Source organism: Bufo bufo, chromosome 10 (genome assembly GCF_905171765.1).
Source record: "Bufo bufo chromosome 10, aBufBuf1.1, whole genome shotgun sequence".
Taxonomy (NCBI): domain Eukaryota; kingdom Metazoa; phylum Chordata; class Amphibia; order Anura; family Bufonidae; genus Bufo; species Bufo bufo.
Genome location: NC_053398.1, coordinates 50,599,197 through 50,621,524, shown reverse-complemented (window position 1 = coordinate 50,621,524; position 22,328 = coordinate 50,599,197).

Genomic DNA, 22,328 nt, shown 5'->3' with positions numbered 1-22,328 from the left:
CGTGTGCATGAGCCCTTATAGCGAACCAGCTTAGGCTTAGTTCACATCAGGGTTCAGCCTTCCGTTCTGCTCTCCGTTCTGTTTTCTGTCCGTTCGTAAAACGAAACTGATTATTTCATAACGTACACCTTTATGTACGTTAAAAAACAAATAGCAGTAACGTATCTGTTAAAAAAACGGATACAAAAATGTCCGTTAAAAAGTCAAGGAACGGATCCCTTCGCTCTTTTTTTTTTTTTTTTTTTTCCCTCCCACATCTACATGCTTCAATGGTGCTATATTGTCATTTTGCATCACTTTTTGCAGAAAGTGGAACAATGCTGCCTGCTCATTTTCTTTTTTATGTGGACTATATGATTTGGAAACTTAGAAACAGGAGAATGGCTTTCATAAATCAAAGAAGACGGCGATATTGGGTGCATCCTATTACATCGTGCCGAATGACATGCGGTGTGTTTTTCACTCTTTTTCATGAACTTCGAAAACACCCAGAAAATTTTTCGGAGTATCTCAGTGTAAGTGTCTCAAGCTTTGATGACCTTGTTCAACATTTGCGTAGACGATTGAGACGCAAGGATACTAAATTTTGTTGGAGTGTAACTCCTGAAGAACGAGTTATGGTCACTTTGAGGTATGTATTGTACTGTTCACCAACATCATTCCTGTTTTATTTTTTTCAACTACAGTGTTTTTGTTCCTTTTGTTAACACCAGTTATTGTTTGGAATACATATTTAACATCAATGCTAATTTTATAATATATTGAGACTAGTATGGGATTGAAATCAATTAGCTCAAGAGACAATATTGCTCGGCTGAACAGATATAGTCCAAAGGTAGTTTGCAAAACATTTTACATTTGAGACTTTTGGTTAATGGAAGCCAGAAAGGTTGTATACCATATTTTCTATAAATCATGAAATACATAGTCTTTAAAGGGAATCTGTCACTAGCATATTAGCATTATTTTTTTTTATGAATACATGTGTAATAAAGTACCTTATTTCCATATGTCTTGTTCTTTTTATTCTGTGTCTTGTCATTTCTTCCAAAAAACGCTTCTTATGATATGCAAATGAAGCTGTAAGGAGCCCAGAGGGGCGTTATTCTTTGTCCACGGTGCCCAGAAACACCCCTCGGAAGTGCCGTGCCCGCCTAAATTTGAAAACTAATAACTCCTCCAAGCTCGCCTAAATCGCCTCCCAGAGGCGAGGCTAAGTGCTCCCCCTCCCCAGCGCCGCGCTCTGCGGCAAACACCCCCGATCCTCCTCTCGCCTGCATCCGAAATCCCGCGCAGTGCCTGCGACTGAGGGCAACAGCTTCAACAGCGTCACTGGGCATGCGCCGATCCCAGCTGGCTGAGGAAACAGCGAACACGTCACTGGGATCGGCGCATGCCCAGTGACGCTGTTGCCCTCAGTCGCCGGCACTGCGCCTGCGCGGGATTTCGGATGCAGGCGAGAGGAGGATTGGGGGTGTTTGCCGCAGAGCGCGGCGCTGGGGGGGGGAGTACTTAGCCTCGCCTCTGGGAGGCGATTTAGGCGAGCTTGGAGGAGTTATTAGTTTTCAAATTTAGGCGGGCACGGCACTTCAGAGGAGCGTTCCTGGGCACCGTGGACAAAGAATAACGCCCCTCTGGGCTCCTTACAGCTTCATTTGCATATCATAAGAAGCGTTTTTTGGAAGAAATGACAAGACTCACAATAAAAAGAACATATGGAAATAAGGTACTTTATTACACATGTATTCATAAAAAAATTTTTTTGCTAATATGCTAGTGACAGATTCCCTTTAAACAAAGTTACTGCAAGCTGCTATTTGTTAATTATTTTTTTTATCTACCTGTTGTTAAGTACCTTAACCTGAAGGCCCCTTTTTTAATACTACAGATAGTTGTTCTGCTGGATGAAAACTGTCTGTATTGCTACTTTAAGTATAATATGTGGTACTTATGTTTTTGTTTCCTAAGTTTCTGGCCACCGGTGAAAGTTTTTCAAGTCTTCATTTTAAATTTCGACTTGGGAAATCAAGAATTTCTTATATCGTTAAAGATACCTGCCGGGCAAAATGGAATCTTCTGCGTGAAGAATTTGTTCCCCCTCCTACTCACCAGCAGTGGGTCAGCATAGCCGACAAGTTTTTTTGAGGTCACCCAGTTTCCTAATTGTATTGGGGCTGTGGACGGAAAGCATGTGAGAGTCCTGAAGCCCCCACATAGTGGATCCTCTTTTTTCAACCATAAAAAGTATTTCTCTGTCATATTAATGGCAATAGTGGATGCACAATACAAATTTGTTGCTGTTGACATAGGAGCTTTTGGACGAACAAATGATTCTCGTGTTTTAAAAAAATTATAATATGGGAAGAAGACTGTACTCTGGAAACTTTGGAATACCTGAGCCCAGGCCTTTACCTGGTACTTCAAACCCCGCTCTACCATGTGTTCTTGTAGGAGATAAAGCTTTCCAAATGTGTGGAAATTTACTGAAGCCATATGCTAGCCATGGTTTTTGAAGTTGTCAACATTCATGCTGTGCACTTTCAAGTTTTATGTTTGCTTTTTTGATTAAATTTCAGTAACAATTTTGTTAACTATAGTTCCACAAAGAAAATAAGTTCTTATATGCAATTAATATTTTTTGGTCAGTTATTACATACAGAGCATAATAATGTAAGTACTCTCATTTATTTGTATTATGTTGCCATATTGTAGCCTGGTTCATAATTGAGGGTACAGTCGACCAGTATGCATCGGTCAACCTCCATTGATTGTCTGTTGTGCTCCAAACAATTCTTCATCAGGGTAGCAAGGCTTCTCCAACCATCATATCTTGTGTTATTGTCCCCTGTTTGGTGGATTGATTGTCTTTATATTGTGTTTCCAATAACATGCCTACATACTATACCCTAATGACCCAGACCAATTAATTTTTTTAAATGATTGATAAAGAGAAAGTATCATTGAAAAAGTTTTTATTAAGGAATACCTTTTTAAAAATATATAAGAATACTTTTACAGTGTTGTTAAAAAAAATAGAACTTATAAAACCTTCTATAAAAGCAGAAAGTGCACCGATATGGGACTACATATCAAATATGGTCGATAGACAATAAATCAAAACCGAAATCCGACTTTTGTTATAAGATCTATAGTATACAATCAGATGTGACAATAGTTGGCTATATCCCCTAAATGAAGGAACAGATTTTTCAAACAAGCCAGTCCATTGTGATAATCTTGCTCTGTCTGTGATTGTGACCCTCCTCTCTATATGATATGAGTGCATAACATTATCTCATGCACATGACTGTATGACATGCTGTCCATAAGCCGGCCATATGTCCCGTAGTGGCATAGGTCGTGCAAACAGGAGTGCACAGCATCATAGATTACAATGCTGATGTGCACGTCTAGCGGCCCGCAGGGCTATTGTCCAGCACTAACATGATCTTATTAGTTCGGGACAATAGCCCCGCCGACGGCCCAACATGCACAGCAGCATTGTAATCGTGCGCAAGAAAATTACCGCTAAGGAACACATGGCCCTCTCACAAACCGCATGTCTCGGAGGGCATATGGTCATGTGCATGAGTGATTATTATGTAAACGGTCTAGCAGAGACATATATCATTTGTAGTCTTGTTAATGCTATGTTCTCCAGCAATTCTACAATGGAGGATCATGCTAAAGAGAGAGATTAATGCGATGGACTTAAAAGTGGAAAACAGGCCTTTAAAATGAGGTAATTACAAACAACCCGCATATCCAACGGTTCCTTAAAAGAAAACTAAAACAATAAAAGTAGAACATTAAGAAATTTTTCAAGGTTAAGATAATTTCCTTGGAATACATGGGACTGAACAGTACTTTACCACCTCCAAGGTATATATCAACATCTGAGATAATAATTGCACCTAAACCACTACTTGACTTCAGGGCAGCTGTATATCAATGAGTACGAATAGGGATGAGCGAATCGACTTCAGATGACCCATCCAAAGTAAAAACCACATTAAAATTAGTCCATATGGAGCAGGAGCTCCGTACAGTATCGAGCTAAAGGTTTTGTTTCATGAACTTTCCGCAATAACCTCATAAATTAATTTGTACAGTCAAAACATATTTCAAGAGCTTTGCATTTGTTCCAAGGTACCACTTGTAACCAAACAGATTTTTTTTAAAGATATTTTTATAGTACAAATTAATGTATGAAGTTATTGTGCAAATTCTCAAGATACTTTGCGAAGCCAATACATTTAACTGTACGTAGCTCATGCTTCGTAAAGACAAAGTTTTATATTAATCAACTTTTGATGTTTAATCCCAAGTCGATTAGCTCATCCCCTACCTACGACCAGATCATTACTGACAGTGTCACTACCAACATATGAAAAGGTTATATAAAAATTATTGTAGAAATACTAGTCCAACCATTTTTGCACAAGCAAAAAAAAGCCAACGTTTCAATAAAAGTGCAAAAATATACGCAGTCATCAAAATGCCCTGATGAGGTATTATGTTATAATTGTTAGCAACATTACATTTGGGTTCCCCATCGTGGTTGTGGAGTGGATTGATAAAATTAATTATACCACCGCTATTGGTGTATATGCAGTGGTATGTGATTACACCCAAATATAGCTGATAAATTTTGTAAACTGGGACTAATTAAAACGTAACCTTTACTAGGTCATTTAAAATATTGTTTCACACTTAGTGGGAGACGACAGTAACAGTAAATTACCTCCACTATATCACATTATATATGGTCATAGAAAAAATGCAAAAAGGGTAGATCTCACCTCGTCCGAGCTGGATCCACATCCGTGGAGGTAGGTCCTGGCAGTTAGTGGTGCCTATGACCGGTGTGACCAGGGTGCTTGTGTTGTATTGGCATTACATCCACTCCTACGCCACCCTATAATGGCTTTCCTGCCTGTCTAGGGGTAGGGGGTAGGGGGCTGTAAAATGGACCTGCCTACCACACATGGAGCACCCGCCCCGACAGGGGCGACCCCACACCGAACCTTTCCCTGGGGTATGGGTCTAGTGTTCTATAAAGCCCTAATTACAATGCCCTACATGCCATGTTTCTGTCTTTCTTGACATCATCAGGGGCTTCACATATGTATTCAAGGACAAACTACAAAAAAAGTTACAGACATACACTCAATATAGGTCACAAATGGTACAGAGTACCGCAAACGCAAAAACTTGTAAGCAGGGTGGCGTAGGAGTGGATGTAATGTCAATACAACACAAGCACCCTGGTCACACCGGTCATAGGCACCACTAACTGCCAGGACCTACCTCCACGGATGTGGATCCAGCTCGGACGAGGTGAGATCTACCCTTTTTGCATTTTTTCTATGACCATATATAATGTGGAGTGGATTGCCCCATTCCTGGAGCATCAGTAATGGACCCATCATCTTGAACACTTTGGTCAAGGAGGGATTGCATGAATGACTCTTGAAGTCTGTGATATTCACCCTGCTGATGGTCTTGTGGAGTATGAAGGTGATAGGATTCTGAACTAGATTGGTATGGAAGAGATTGGTTGGAGGAAGGGGTAGTAAAAGAGGTGTAAGCAGGAAAAACTGCACGAAATATAGCATCTTGCTGGGAGACTCTAGATGTACTCGACGTAAAAGTCAAATCAGGACTAGGTGTCTTGAGTCGAGTTTGAGAACTGCCACTGGTTTGGGATTGTGAAGATGTCTGTAAAGAGACAAAGGAAGGTAAATTGGATTGTGAATGGCTTAACGACTGTGGCACTCTAAAGGTTGATGTTGGTTGATAGCTGTGGGATAGGTTTGCGATGGGGGAAATGTGTGTGACATTAGGGATGGGATGGAGGATGGCTTTGGGATGTGGGAAAGGTGTGGGACTGGGGAAAGGTGTGGGACGGGGGAAAGGTGTTGGATAGGGGAAAGGTGTGGGACTGGGGAAAGGTGTGGGACTGGGGAAAGGTGTGGGACTGGGGAAAGGTGTTGGACGGGGGAAAGGTGTTGGATAAGGGAAAGGTGTGGGACTGGGGAAAGGTGTTGGATGGGGGAAAGGTGTGGACTGGGAAACATTGTGGGAGGGTGGAAAGGTATGTGCCACAGAGTAAGAGCGAGCAGGTGGTGAAGTCATGGCTGTTGAATAGGATGTGGGTGGGGGATACGATTGTGATGGAGGACAGGACTGGGAGGGGGGTGGGTGTTGAATATTTCAGACTGTTTTAATCAATGTCAATCTATAATCACAATTCTGCTCTGGAGTCATGTCGTCCATCCAATGACCTTAATAGAAACTGATGATTAGGGTTAAGAGATTCCGGACAGCTGATAGCATCGATCTGCCGGATCATGGTTGTTAACTCTTGCTTATACTGAGTTTGCTGTTCCTCTACTTTAAGTAAACAATCTTTAAAGATTTGTGCAAGATCATCAAAGACTCTATGTTGTCTCTGAACTGCTCTTGGCCTACTTAATACTCTATCAAAGGAAGAAGAAATGAACTGGCGAGTCTCATGGATCTCAGCACATGTATGCGTTTGGCGACCTTGAGACTCCAGAGCAGAATCCTGTGAATGAGAGGGTACAGAATTTTGATCGGTAGATGGTCCAGACAGTTGTTCAGATGAAACACCATGTTCAACAGGTTCTGCTTCAGGAGGGAGGGTGCTTGAATGAGTCCTAAAAAATATAAAGGGAAAACAAAAATATTCTATAATCTCAGTAGGCATAATAGAATATTCCAGCCACTTAATGAGGACCTATAGAAACAGATACAGCCGGCACTCTGACATATCAGCCTCGCGTCCAGGGTCAGCGTCCCATAAATCAATATGAAGTAAAGGACCGGCACTCGAAGTAAGATATGATCTTCAATCTTTCTTTATTTTGCCATGTAGAGGACTAGAAAAACAACGCGTTTCGACTCACATACTGAGTCTTTGTCAAGCATACTGCTTGACAAAGACTCAGTATGTGAGCAGAAACGCATAGTTTTTCTAGTCCTCTACATGACTTAAAGAGGACCTTTCACTAGAATAAAACATCTAAACTAAGTATACAGACATGTAGAGCGGCGCCCAGGGATCTCCCTGCACTTACTGTTATACCTGGGCGCTGCTCCGTTCGCCCGGTATAGCCTCCGGTATCCTCATAGTTAGGCTCCACCCAGGGGAACCTGCCGCTGTCTCCTTCTCCCATGCTGTAGCGCTGGCCAATCGCAGCGCTCAGCTCATAGCCTGAGAGAAAGAAAAGCCTCTCAGGTTATGAGCTGAGTACTGCGATTGGCCAGCGCTACAGCATGGGAGAATGAGACGCCGGCAGGTTCCCCTGGGTGGACCCTAACTATGAAGATACCGGAGGCTATACCGGGTGAACGGAGCGGCGCCCAGGTATAACAGTAAGTGCAGGGAGATCCCTGGGCGCCGTTCTACATGACTGTATACTTAGTTTAGATGTTTTATTCTAGTGAAAGGTCCTCTTTAATGAGGACCTGTCACTCACGTGCGCTGCTGAAATGAACGTCGAAGAAATTGGAGATGGGGTCCATATTGGTATGGTTTTCTTCTAGAAGCCCCAGAACCACTTGGTGCTGTTCGCTCACGATTGAGGTCACGCATAAAACGATCACATATCGACCTCTAGCGTGTTCATATAATATCAGCTAAAAAAAACTAACATTTTTAAGTTAAAAATCAATCTATTATAAGACCTGTAACCAAACTGTGGAATACTGCTGTATATATAGTTTTCTGTCGACATAGGATTGCACAGATAGTGCTGCCCCTGCTTGTATAAAAGTCTGAACTGTAGATCACTGTATTTTACTTTGTTTTTTTGACTGGTACATGACGGTGCAGTAGCAATATCCGCTTTTGAAACCAACATGCCCTAAGAGAATACATATTGGCATTTCAATGTTCTTCACGTGAAACATAAATGTACAATCCTATTTCACTATCCTAATGAGCGAACTAAAATAAAAATAAATAGCTAGAAGGAAATAAATGATGGCTCAAATCGTTCCATGTGGGTACCCCATTGGCATAAACCTCTTGCCATTGCCGACAAGTGGTGTTGTGGTCCGAGTGTTTGGGTTTGATTGGTCCCATAAAGCTGGCCTTGCTTCTACTAGCTGTATTAGCAGCTCACAGTTTATGATTGGGACAAATAGGCTTTCTTCCTCATCCACGTCTTGCTGTCTATGACCCTATTTTGTTTAAAACAAATATTAACATGAATTTATAAATGTAGATAGAACATGGTGAATCTGCCTGCAATGCCCACTTCATGACTGTTTTTGTAGAAGAATGTATATAGAACATGGTGAAAGTGCCAGCACTGCCCACATCATATGACTGTTATTGAAAAATAAAAATTATGAAAACATTTTTCTTTTCCTTCATGTTATTTTGTGTGTGTATGTCTTTCTGTGTGTGTGGGTATAAATATAAGGAAAGGGGGGAAGGAGGGGGGAAATGTTACATTTTTTATGTGGGGCCCTGTCAGTCAGTTCCAGCTACGTCCATTAGGGGATGGTTGCTGCCATGTAGAAGCGTCACATAAATTTCCGGGTGGGCCAATGTCCAATAGGGCCAATTGAGCAATCCTCACGGCCATACAGTAGAATTTTTTTATTTTTTTTTGAGGGGGGGATGTATAGTTGGCTGGTGGCAAGAGTATTTAGTGATGGACTTTGTTTTGTGGCTCTCCTGGGATGTCTTTATGTGCCTCTTTTGGGGTATTGATTGCCTAGGCTACTTGTGTTGACCCTGTCTTCCATCAATTTTGAGCCAACTTTAAAACGGGGCCACTTTCAGTAATTTTTGAAAAGTGCCACCCTAAGTTCCTTAACCCCTTAAGGACTCAGCCCTATTTCACCTTAAGGACTTGGCCATTTTTTGCAAATCTGACCAGTGTCACTTTAAGTGCTCATAACTTTAAAACGCATTGACTTATCCAGGCCGTTCTGAGATTGTTTTTTTGTCACATATTGTACTTCATGACACTGCTAAAATTGGGTCAAAAAAGTTAATTTTTTTGCATAAAAAAATACCATATTTACCAAAAATTTCGAAAAATTAGCAAATTTCAAAGTTTCAGTTTCTCTACTTCTGTAATACATAGTAATACCCCCAAAAATTGTGATGACTTTACATTCCCCATATGTCTACTTCATGTTTGTAGCAATTTGGGAATGATATTTTATTTTTTGGGGATGTTACAAGGCTTAGAAGTTTAGAAGCAAATCTTGAAATTTTTCAGAAATTTACAAAAACCCAAATTTTAGGGACCACTACAGGTCTGAAGTCACTTTGCGAGGCTTACATAATAGAAACCGCCCAAAAATGACCCCATTCTATAAACTACACCCCTCAAGGTATTCAAAACTGATTTTACAAACTTCGTTAACCCTTTAGGTGTTGCACAAGAGTTATTGGCAAATGGGGATGAAATTTGAGAATTTCTTTTTTTTGCCTAATTTTCCATTTTAACCCATTTTTTCCACTAACAAAGCAAGGGTTAACAGCCAAACAAGACTGTATCTTATAAGGGGTTGAGTCCGCACAACCTGCCTGCAGGTGCACATCACTATGGCGAACTACATACACAAACGGAAAATGCAAATGTGATCGCACACTGCATCCAGCACTCTGCCCTCCATGCTGGATGAGACATTGGTTTATATTTTGGCCAAAGCATAGTAAGCCACTCATCGCGTCAAGGTCGTCTCAATTGAGTGGTCCCTAACTCTTGTTCCTACCTGTTCATGGGCCATGACAGCCACATAAAATCCAGGGAATGCAGGTCAGCATGCAAGCCAAGTACACTTTGCTTGTAACCCCGTCCGGTGCCATTACAGCTTTCATCGGATCCAGGGATGCAAGTACCAACATGCATGCTGAACCCACCATATACTTCTCCTGGAGCCAGATGGCTAATGGTAGGTTCTATATAAGCAGACTCAGTTTTATACTGACTTTAAAACCAGCCTCCAGGACAGATTAACTGGTCAGGTGTGCTTGACTCAAAGGAGATCGCCACGCCTCCAATATATGCTACAAAGAAAAAAATATAAGGGGTTGAGTCCGCACAACCTGCCTGTAGGTGCACATCACTATGGCGAACTACATACACAAACGGAAAATGCAAATGTGATCGCACACTGCATCCAGCACTCTGCCCTCCATGCTGGATGAGACATTGGTTTATATTTTGGCCAAAGCATAGTAAGCCACTCACCGCGTCAAGGTCGTCTCAATTGAGTGGTCCCTAACTCTTGTTCCTGGCCCATGAACAGGTAGGTATGGTTTTTGGAAGCCAGATTTTGCTGGACTGGTTTTTTTACACTATGTCCCATTTGAAGCCCCCCTGATGCACCCCTAGAGCAGAAACTCCATAAAAGTGACCCCATCTAAGAAACTACACCCCTCAAGGTATTCAAAACTGATTTTACAAACTTTGTTAACCCTTTAGGTGTTGCACAAGATTTAATGGAAAATAGAGATACAATTTCAAAATTTCACTTTTTTGGCAGATTTTCCATTTTAATATTTTTTTTCCAGTTACAAAGCAAGGGTTAACAGTAGGGTTGTCCCGATACCACTTTTTTAGGACCGAGTACAAGTACCGATACTTTTTTTCAAGTAGTCACCGATACCGAATACCGATACTTTTTTTAAATGTCATGTGACCGTTTTGGGGGATCTGTGGATCTGTGGATGACGCACTGTCATGTGGGGGATCTGTGGATGGCACTGTTATGGGGGACCTGTGGATGGCACTGTTATGGGGGATCTGTGGATGGCACTGTTATGGGGGATCTGTGGATGGCACTGTTATGGGGGATCTGTGGATGGCACTGTTATGGGGGATCTGTGGATGGCACTGTTATGGGGGACCTGTGGATGGCACTGTTATGGGGGATCTGTGGATGGCACTGTTATGGGGATCTGTGGATGGCACTGTTATGGGGGATCTGTGGATGGCACTGTTATGGGGGATCTGTGGATGGCACTGTTATGGGGGATCTGTGGATGGCACTGTTATGGGGGATCTGTGGATGGCACTGTTATGGGGGATCTGTGGATGGCGCTGTTATGGGGATCTGTGGATGGTGCTGTTATGGGGGATCTGTGGATGGCACTGTTATGGGGATCTGTGGATGGCACTGTTATGGGGATCTGTGGATGGTGCTGTTATGGGGGATCTGTGGATGGCACTGTTATGGGGATCTGTGGATGGTGCTGTTATGGGGGATCTGTGGATGGCACTGTTATGGGGGATCTGTGGATGGCACTGTTATGGGGATCTGTGGATGGCACTGTTATGGGGGATCTGTGGATGGCACTGTTATGGGGGATCTGTGGATGGCACTGTTATGGGGATCTGTGGATGGTACTGCTATGGGGTGGGATATCTGTGGATGGCATTGTTATGGGGTGGGGGGATCTGAGGATGGCATTGTTATTTGGTGGGGGATCTGTGGATGGTGCTGTTATAGGGGATCTGTGGATGGAACTGTTATGGGGAGGATCTGTGGATGACACTGCTATATGTCATCCACAGATCCCCCTCATAACAGTGTCCCCCAATACACCGGGCCCCGCCGCTCACCGAAGTATTTATAAACGTGAATCCTTATCCTGTTGTTAAGTTGAACTAACGCTGCGCTCTCCCATGTCACCCCTGTATCCCCCTGTATCCCCACAGCACTTACTTAAGCTTCCATAGCAGGCAGAGCAGACGGCAGCAGTAACGTCACTCACTGACGTAGAGCGCCTGCTCCGCCCACTTTATGAGTGAAGCAGGCGGAGCAGGCGCTCTACGTCAGTGAGTGACGTTACTGCTGCCGTCTGCTCTGCCTGCTATGGAAGCTTAAGTAAGTGCTGTGGGGATACAGGGGGATACAGGGGAACATGGGAGAGGGCAGCGTTAGTTCAACTTAACAACAGGATAAGGATTCACGTTTATAAATACTTCGGTGAGCGGCGGGGCCCGGTGTAAGAGTACAGTGACTGCACCGGGCCCCGCCCATAGTTACGCCCATAGTATTCTATTTATGTATCGGGGCGGGGTATCGGCGGCTGAGTACCGCCGATAAAACTCGGAACCGGTCCCGATACCGATACTAGTATCGGTATCGGGACAACCCTAGTTAACAGCCAAACAAAACTCATTATTTATGGCCCTGATTCTGTAGTTTACATAAACACCCCATATGTGGTCGTAAACCACTGTATGGGCACACGGCAGGGCGCAGAAGGAAAGGAATGCCATACGGTTTTTGGAAGGCAGGTTTTGCTGGACTGGTTTTTTTGACACCATGTCCCATTTGAAGCCCCCCTGATGCACCCCTAGAGTAGAAACTCCAAAAAAGTGACTCCATTTTAAAAACTACGGGATAGGGTGGCAGTTTTGTTCGTACTAGTTTAGGGTACATATGATTTTTGGTTGCTCTATATTACACTTTTTTGTGCGGCACGGTAACAAGAAATAGATTTTTTGGCACGTTTTTTTTTTTGTTATTTACAACATTCATCTGACAGGTTAGATCATAAGGTAATTTTATAAAGCAGGTTGTCACGGACGCGGCGATACCTAATATGTATACAATTTTTTTTATTTATGTAAGTTTTACACAATGATTTCATTTTTAAAACAAAAAAAATGTTTTAGTGTCTCCATGGTCTGAGAGCCATAGTTTTTTCAGTTTTTGGGCGATTATCTTAAGTAGGGTCTCATTTTTTGCGGGATGAGATGACGGTTTGAGTGGCACTATTTTGGGGTGCATATGACTTTTTGATCACTTGCTATTACACTTTTTGTGACGTAAGATGACAAAAAATAGCTTTTTTTACACCGGTCACCTGAGGGGTTAGGTCATGTGATATTTTATAGTAATTTTATAGAGCCGGTCGATACGGACGCGGCAATACCTAATATGTATACTTTTTTTTTATTTATTTAAGTTTTACACAATGATTTCATTTTTGAAACAAAAAAAATCATGTTTTAGTGTTTCCATAGTCTAAGAGCCATAGTTTTTTCAGTTTTTGGGCGATTATCTTGGGTAGGGTATGATTTTTGCGGGATGAGATGACGGTTTGATTGGTACTATTTTGGCGTACATGCAACTTTTTTGATCACTTTTATTACCTTTTTTGGGAAGTAAGGTGGGCAAAATTTCAATTTCCTAATAGTTTTTATTTTTTTATTTTTATGGCGTTCACCATGTGGGGAAAGTAACATGATAGATCAGGTCGTTACGGACGCGGCGATACCAAACATGTGTAGGGAATTTTATTTTTTTCATTTTTAATCAGTGATAAATGTGTTTTTTGATTTTTACTTTTTTTTCACTTTTTTTTTTGACCCAGACCCACTTGGTTCTTGAAGATCCAGTGGGTCTGATGTCTGTATAATACAGTACAGTACAATATATATTGTTCTGTACTGTATTTTACACTTGTCTGAACAGATCTATGCCTTTTAGCACAGATCTGTTCAGCACCATGGACAGCAGGACGCCTGAGAGGCGTCCTGTTGCCATGGGAACCTTCCCCGTCTGCTCAGTACTGGTCAGAACTTCGCAGACGGGGAAGGGTAAGGAGGGGATCTGTCGGGGGGCTGTCTGGGGGCTCTCTCCCTCTCCATCGGGGGGCTGCAAAGGCACAGCAGCCCCCCGATGGGAGAGGGAGGGAGCTCCGTCTTACTGTTAACTTTTTCCGTACAGCGGTCTGTACGGACCGCTGTATGGAAAGGGTTAAACGGCTGACATCGCATCATCGATGTCAGCAGTTTATACCAGGGTGCCAGCAATGTGCTGGCACCCTGGTATACCCACTGAACACCAATGAATTTTCAAGGGGAGGCGGGCGGGGGATCGCGATCCCGCCTGCCGCACCGCCTGCCTCCCGCACCGCCCTTACCGCCCACAACTCCCCCCCCTGCACCTCCCGCCGGCAAAAAATCATGCAGGGGTGCAGGGGGGGTGGAAAATATATATTTTAGGGACACTAAAGCTTCTGATCCCCGGTCAGGGCCGCGGGGATCAGAAACTGCAGAAAGCGCAGCAAACCGCAGGTCTGAATTGACCTGCGGTTTTCTGCAAACGCCGATGTGGGGGGGTCAAATGACCCCCCCCCCCTGCATTGTTACGGGATGCCGGCTGAATGATTTCAGCCGAAATCCCGTTCCGATTAACCCCTGGGGCGCCGGAATACCGATTTCAGGTTATGACGTACCGGTACGTCATGGGTCCTTAAGGACTCGGGACCCATGCCGTACCGATACGTCCTAAGTCCTTAAGGGGTTAAGCTTCAAACTGCACTGCCTCCCTGTATTGCCTCAAGTGAGCGGTAATAACACTCCATGCGACGGGGTAATCACATAGCTGGACAAGAGTACTATGAGAAAGCTGTATGCCGGCGCTGGCAATGCAGTTTACTTAACAGAAGGAAATGAAATATATTTAGCAACTTGAGGAGAGGAATAGAAATAAAGTTGCGGCACTCACCGAAATGTATCAAAGGTGTCTTTTATTGTGGCTTCCTCAACAGGTAGCAGAAAGGATCCGGGGCGGACACATAGTTGCAAGCAGCGACGGCCGTTTCGCGCGCTAAGACGCGCTTCCTCAGGCCACTGATTACGTCATTGCGCATACGTGCGCTTTATACGAAGTGGGTAGGGGGACGGCCGACGCCGTCAGCAAGTATCTCACTCCCACGGATGTGACGTGGTAAAAATACATGCAAAACAACAGGTAAGATTTCAATCCAATGGTTAATTGAGCCAAAAACAAATAAAGAAAACATACAGAGGAAGGACTCCTCCACCAGACCAGCTTCCACCCAGCTTCAGTCATACGCGCAGTTCCATACGGGCAGTTCGTCCGTCTGCGAAGAATTAATGACACGGACGAAGGTTTTTTTCGCCAAGCTGGAGAACTTAGAGCTAGACTCATCAGTAGGGGCTATCCACCGCGAGAAGTCTCCGCAGCCTTATTAAAAGCGTCTGCACTCGAGCGCAATTTCTTGCTCACTGAACGGAGCAATAGTACTAAACCCTCACGTTTTGCTTTTGCTTTTCAATATAGTCCGGTTGCTGAAATGGTCCGGCAGATCATCAATCGAAACTGGGACCTTCTTAAGGGAGACCCCACTCTTAACAGCTTCACTGAAAACAGACCATTGGTCACATTTAAAAGGTGCCCCACAATTAAAGACAAATTAGTTAGAAGTGTCTTTTCTTCACCTAGAGATGAAATTTGGTTGAAAAAACCGACGGGCAATTTTAGATGTGGCCATTGCTCCTTCTGCGCACTTAATGTCTGCTCTAGGCATCTACAAATAGGCAGTGTATCACACACAGTACGGGACTTCATTAATTGCCGTACGTCCTATGTAGTATATGTGGTTTTCTGTCCCTGTAGACGCTTCTACATTGGAAAGACAATTCGCCCCCTCTTTGAGCGCATTCGCGAACACATTGGTTCTATTCGATCAGGCAGAGGCAGTCCACGCCTCATTGAACATGTCCGCACGGCCCACGGCGCGTATCCACGTTGCCTCTCCTTTGCGGGCATAGAACATGTCCGCCCCATCCCTCGGGGTGGTGACCGGCATCGCCTGCTCCTGCAGAGGGAGACAAGGTGGATTATGCGCACGGAGGCCATGCATGCGGTAGGAATGAATGATAGAAATGACATGTCTGTATTTTTGTGAAACTCCATGCGCTCATGTTTGGAGGGATTTTTTGCGACTTGTCTTTCCCATGTAGAAGCAGATCCTTTCCCTCTGTCTTTTTTATAAATACATTTTGCCTATTTGATTAGGCCTTATATATATATCGTGGACCTTGGTCCATATCAAGGAATTCCAATTTACTACCGTAGCCCAGGCCAGCCGTTCCATCTTAATCCCGATACAGAGATGTGATTTTGCCGCTTGCCTTATATGTACACTGTAATACTCGTCCTTCCTCTGTATGTTTTCTTTATTTGTTTTTGGCTCAATTAACCATTGGATTGATATCTTACCTGTTGTTTTGCATGTATTTTTACCACGTCACATCCGTGGGAGTGAGATACTTGCTGACGGCGTCGGCCGTCCCCCTACCCACTTCGTATAAAGCGCACGTATGCGCAATGACGTAATCAGTGGCCTGAGGAAGCGCGTCTTAGCGCGCGAAACGGCCGTCGCTGCTTGCAACTATGTGTCCGCCCCGGATCCTTTCTGCTACCTGTTGAGGAAGCCACAATAAAAGACACCTTTGATACATTTCGGTGAGTGCCGCAACTTTATTTCTATTCCTCTCCTCAAGTTGCCATTTTTCTACTACAAACTATTTTCTGCTGAGCACCACGTTGAGAAGTGTTTCTCACTGCATCTGGTTCGGTCTAAATACGGCGTGATCAGTGTATGCAGTGCCGCCTGATTATTATCTACGTCTCCCTTCATTCTATATTACCTGTATCATGATGGCAGAGCACGCTATATCGAACACTGAAGCCACCACTTCTGACATAGAAACCGCACCTGAAACCACATGCAGTTTAATTCAGGGTCGTCAAGGGGCGGACACATTTTTTGTTACCTGCAATCAACAGGATTATGTGCAGACTTCCAGTACTAAAAGTTTGGAAGCAAAAATATTTCAACTGGCTGATAAAGAAGTCAGATTATTCTGGACTATTGAGTCATTGAAGTCCTACAAGGAAAGTGGACGTGTTCCTAGAGGCCTACGCCTCTTCAAAGAGATCGTGCAGTATGAGGATGATCCCCTATTTACAGGGGAATGGAAAGCGGCACACCAGAGATTCTCTTTAGAGATCATGGAACTGGTGTTGGCACGGGACCAGCAAGAGTACACCAATGTTACAGAGGAATTAACTAAGGCAAAGGGAGAGTTACAAAAACGACTCATGGAATCGCAATTCCATGGATTTGAGAAAAGGCTAAATAAAAAATTACTTGCCACACAGGCGGACATTAAAGATCGTAAGAGGGACAAATTCATCAGAGACAAAAATGATTATGAGGCTGATCGTGTCTTTGATTGGGGCAAAAAGCGAAACCGCCCCAAACGAGCCCCACGGAGAGGACGCCATAATTTTTGGGCCACTGATTCGGAATCAAGTGCCTCCGAGGGGAACGGAGCCAATCCAACTGAAGATTTGACAACCCCTTTAGAAAAGGCACGAGAAGGGGGCGTGGCAGACGTGGAACAGCAAGCAAGAGGAATCAGAAAATCGACAAGACGAAGACGTCAGGTCTCCTGGCGACAGTAGTTCCTGACGAACTCTATATCCAAACACCTCCTGAAAATGTGGTCATCAATCTCACAGGCTCTGAACTGCCCCAGGGCTGTATCCCACTCCTCAATCGGGGGCTGGGATACAGCCTACCTGGACAGTTCAACCTGGTTGACTTTGAGATAGATCTGTTTTTGTCTATCCGCAAGCTATACCTCAAGAGATTGTTCTCTGAAACTGCCTCTCAGGTCCTCGACCCCTTACAGGGGGAGGTTCCTGCCACAATGTCCATCGCTGATTTTCATCTGTCTGGTAAATTCAGTGATGAAGAAATTTCCTGCATCCATTTCCTTTCCAGCACTGAACCTGATGAACCCACAGAGGGAGTAGAACATTCCAGTAGATATACAGGAGGCATCAGGTCCACCTTCCTTCCTCCCATGCCGGCCGGCTCACCAATTGACCTTTTTCACAAACAAGTTTTGAAAGAAATACGTGCGCTGGTGTATCCAGCAGCACCTCCCAACCTTACGGTGGAAGAATCTCATGCTTTATTGTGGTTAGGGAAGCAGAAAAATATGGTGATTAAGCCGGCCGACAAGGGAGGGAACGTGGTCCTGATGTCGAGGGAGTATTACATGGAGGAGGCCAATAGACAGCTGGGAGATAGTACAGTCTATAAGAAGCTAAGGGGGAACCCGATACCGGAAATATCTTCCAAACTTTACCGGTTTATTGATCAGCACATATATAATGGGTTTTTACCAAAAAATTTTAGGGACAAACTCGTGCCAGCTTTCCCAAAAATCCCCACCTGGTACTTTGTACCAAAAATCCATAAGTCCCTCACCCGACCCCCGGGACGTCCCATCGTGGCAGGTATCGGTTCAGCGCTGGAACCTCTATCCGGCTATATTGATTGGCTCCTTAGACCATTACTAAGGAGCACCCCGACATATCTCAAGGACACGGGAGACTTCCTCCGGGCACTCCGTGTTCTGGAGTGGCGGGAGGAATTCAGTCTCGTGTCCTTGGATGTCGAGAGCCTTTATACTAGAATACCCCATGATCTTGGTTTGAGGGCTGTTGATACAGTCCTGAGTAGAAGCAATAAGAGTGCGGTTTTCATTGACTTTGTCCACAAGGCATTAGACCTTGTTTTGTCAAACAATGTCTTCCAATTTGATGGACAGTGGTACCGCCAGGTACTAGGTACGGCTATGGGCACACCTGTCTCGTGCACATTCGCCAACCTGTACCTGGCGGTATTTGAGGAGACTTACATTTTCGCGGTGGATAACCCCTATGTGAGCCACATCAGCCTATTCTTAAGATATGTGGACGACATTTTTCTGGTCTGGTCGGGGAGCGAGGAGTCGTGTCGTGCATTTGTCGACCATCTTAATGCATGCAACCGCATGAACATGAAGTTCACCATCAATTTTGGTGGTGAAGTTTTGGATTTTCTAGATGTACATGTCACGGTAAAAGATGGAGCGATACATACTTGTGGCTACCGTAAGCCGACAGCGACAAACTCGCTCCTCCACCAGACCAGCTTCCACCCAGCTTCAGTCATACGCGCAGTTCCATACGGGCAGTTCGTCCGTCTGCGAAGAATTAATGACACGGACGAAGGTTTTTTTCGCCAAGCTGGAGAACTTAGAGCTAGACTCATCAGTAGGGGCTATCCACCGCGAGAAGTCTCCGCAGCCTTATTAAAAGCGTCTGCACTCGAGCGCAATTTCTTGCTCACTGAACGGAGCAATAGTACTAAACCCTCACGTTTTGCTTTTGCTTTTCAATATAGTCCGGTTGCTGAAATGGTCCGGCAGATCATCAATCGAAACTGGGACCTTCTTAAGGGAGACCCCACTCTTAACAGCTTCACTGAAAACAGACCATTGGTCACATTTAAAAGGTGCCCCACAATTAAAGACAAATTAGTTAGAAGTGTCTTTTCTTCACCTAGAGATGAAATTTGGTTGAAAAAACCGACGGGCAATTTTAGATGTGGCCATTGCTCCTTCTGCGCACTTAATGTCTGCTCTAGGCATCTACAAATAGGCAGTGTATCACACACAGTACGGGACTTCATTAATTGCCGTACGTCCTATGTAGTATATGTGGTTTTCTGTCCCTGTAGACGCTTCTACATTGGAAAGACAATTCGCCCCCTCTTTGAGCGCATTCGCGAACACATTGGTTCTATTCGATCAGGCAGAGGCAGTCCACGCCTCATTGAACATGTCCGCACGGCCCACGGCGCGTATCCACGTTGCCTCTCCTTTGCGGGCATAGAACATGTCCGCCCCATCCCTCGGGGTGGTGACCGGCATCGCCTGCTCCTGCAGAGGGAGACAAGGTGGATTATGCGCACGGAGGCCATGCATGCGGTAGGAATGAATGATAGAAATGACATGTCTGTATTTTTGTGAAACTCCATGCGCTCATGTTTGGAGGGATTTTTTGCGACTTGTCTTTCCCATGTAGAAGCAGATCCTTTCCCTCTGTCTTTTTTATAAATACATTTTGCCTATTTGATTAGGCCTTATATATATATCGTGGACCTTGGTCCATATCAAGGAATTCCAATTTACTACCGTAGCCCAGGCCAGCCGTTCCATCTTAATCCCGATACAGAGATGTGATTTTGCCGCTTGCCTTATATGTACACTGTAATACTCGTCCTTCCTCTGTATGTTTTCTTTATTTGTTTTTGGCTCAATTAACCATTGGATTGAAATCTTACCTGTTGTTTTGCATGTATTTTTACCACGTCACATCCGTGGGAGTGAGATACTTGCTGACGGCATCGGCCGTCCCCCTACCCACTTCGTATAAAGCGCACGTATGCGCAATGACGTAATCAGTGGCCTGAGGAAGCGCGTCTTAGCGCGCGAAACGGCCGTCGCTGCTTGCAACTATGTGTCCGCCCCGGATCCTTTCTGCTACCTGTTGAGGAAGCCACAATAAAAGACACCTTTGATACATTTCGGTGAGTGCCGCAACTTTATTTCTATTCCTCTCCTCAAGTTGCCATTTTTCTACTACAAACTATTTTCTGCTGAGCACCACGTTGAGAAGTGTTTCTCACTGCATCTGGTTCGGTCTAAATACGGCGTGATCAGTGTATGCAGTGCCGCCTGATTATTATCTACGTCTCCCTTCATTCTGAAATATATTTAGGTTTAATTATTCTCCTACAATAAGAGGCAACCTACAATACTATATGATGATGATCATAGCACTGCCCATGTGCCTACTCACACGGCCTCCACGTCTTGAACGACCGGCATGCCCACGCTGTCCACGACCACTGCGCCTAGAAATTCTGGTTTGAACAGTTGACGTAGTGTAAATTTACCTGTTTGTTTCCTAATAAAAAATATTTATAATAGTTTTGGAAAAAAGACGATTGGTTGTTTTAGAGATCATAAGAATTTATACTCACATCCTCGATTTGTTGATGACTACTTCTTGGAGTTTCAATGCAACTGGAGTTGTTGGAATGTGTACCCTCATGTGTCTGAAAATAAATACACAGTTATGACTCGCTCACATCGCCGTGTGCCTGCCGTGTAGAAAAATAAGGGCATCACCCATGTACACTCTTTTATGTAAAGTCATTTTCTACAGAGTGGTTCCAATGCATAGTCATCTGTATTGTTGGTCGGTGCGGGGCGATCATGGACCTATTCATTTAGGAATCTGCATCCATTCTACACAGTACACATCGGTGGAACCCTTGAAACCCTTATAAACATTCAGATAATAATGTAAATTTAATATTTCCCACTTACTGCCTCCATTGGCTCTGGAGAAAACCTCAATTCCTCAGCATCAGAGGATTCAGTGGGAGAATCTCCCTGAAATATATAAAAATGTATTGTATGTCAAATATATATATCTTTATCAACAGTATTAAAATTTATATTTTTCTATTGATTTATTACCGGATTCTGAAATGATGAAGTACTTCGACTGCCAACCGAAGGAGAAGGTAAAGACATCTGAAATACAAATCAAAGAAGAAACGTTTTAATACAAGCTCTTCAATTGACATATTTCGCTAGACGCATTGGCCCAAGATGCACCAAAGGTTTTAGAGGGGGACAATAAGAACAAAATATTTTTCATTACACCCAAGGTCAGAACACCAATCATATCCCACAATGTAATTAGACCTGTCCGGTCAGTCACAAATGTGAATGACCACCAATCAGACCGCAGATAAGAGCCCCATGCCTCTCATCAGCCCCCATTAGCCTCATAGCAGCCCCCATTAGCCTCATCTCAGCCCCATTAGCCTCATAGCAGCCTCCATTAGCCTCATAGCAGCCCCTATTACCCTTATCGCAGCCAAACCAGTAGCCTCATCTCAGCCCCATAAGCCTCATAGCAGCCCCCAGTAGCCTCATCGCAGCCAACCAGTAGCCTCATCTGAGCCCCATTAGCCTCATAGCAGCCCCAAGTAGCATCATAACAGCCAACCAGTAGCCTCATCTTAGCCCCATTAGCCTCATAGCAGCCCCTATTAGCCTCATAGCAGCCCCCAGTAGCCTCATCTGAGCCCCATTAGCCTCATAGCAGCCCCCATTAGCCTCATCTGAGCCCCATTAGCCTCATCTCAGCCCCCATTAGCCTCATCTCAGCCCCATTAGCCTCACAGCAGCCTCCATTAGCCTCATAGCAGCCCCCATTAGCCTCATAGCAGCCCCTATTCGCCTCATCACACCCAACCAGTAGCCTCATCTCAGCCCCATTAGCCTCATAGCAGCCCCCAGTAGCCTCATCACAGCCAACCAGTAGCCTCATCTGAGCCCCATTAGCCTCATAGCAGCCCCAAGTAGCCTCATCTCAGCCCCATTAGCCTCATTGCAGCACCAACTTGCCTCATAGCAGCCCTCATTAGCCTCATCTCAGCCCCCAGTAATGTTTTCAAGATTTAAACTGGTGTTCTGTGGAACATATGTATAGTGTTCAATAAAAACTTTTCTTTTGTATAAATTCATACCCTTTTCTTGTGACCAACGCTACTTCCATCTGCATCCCAATATGGTGAATAGTAG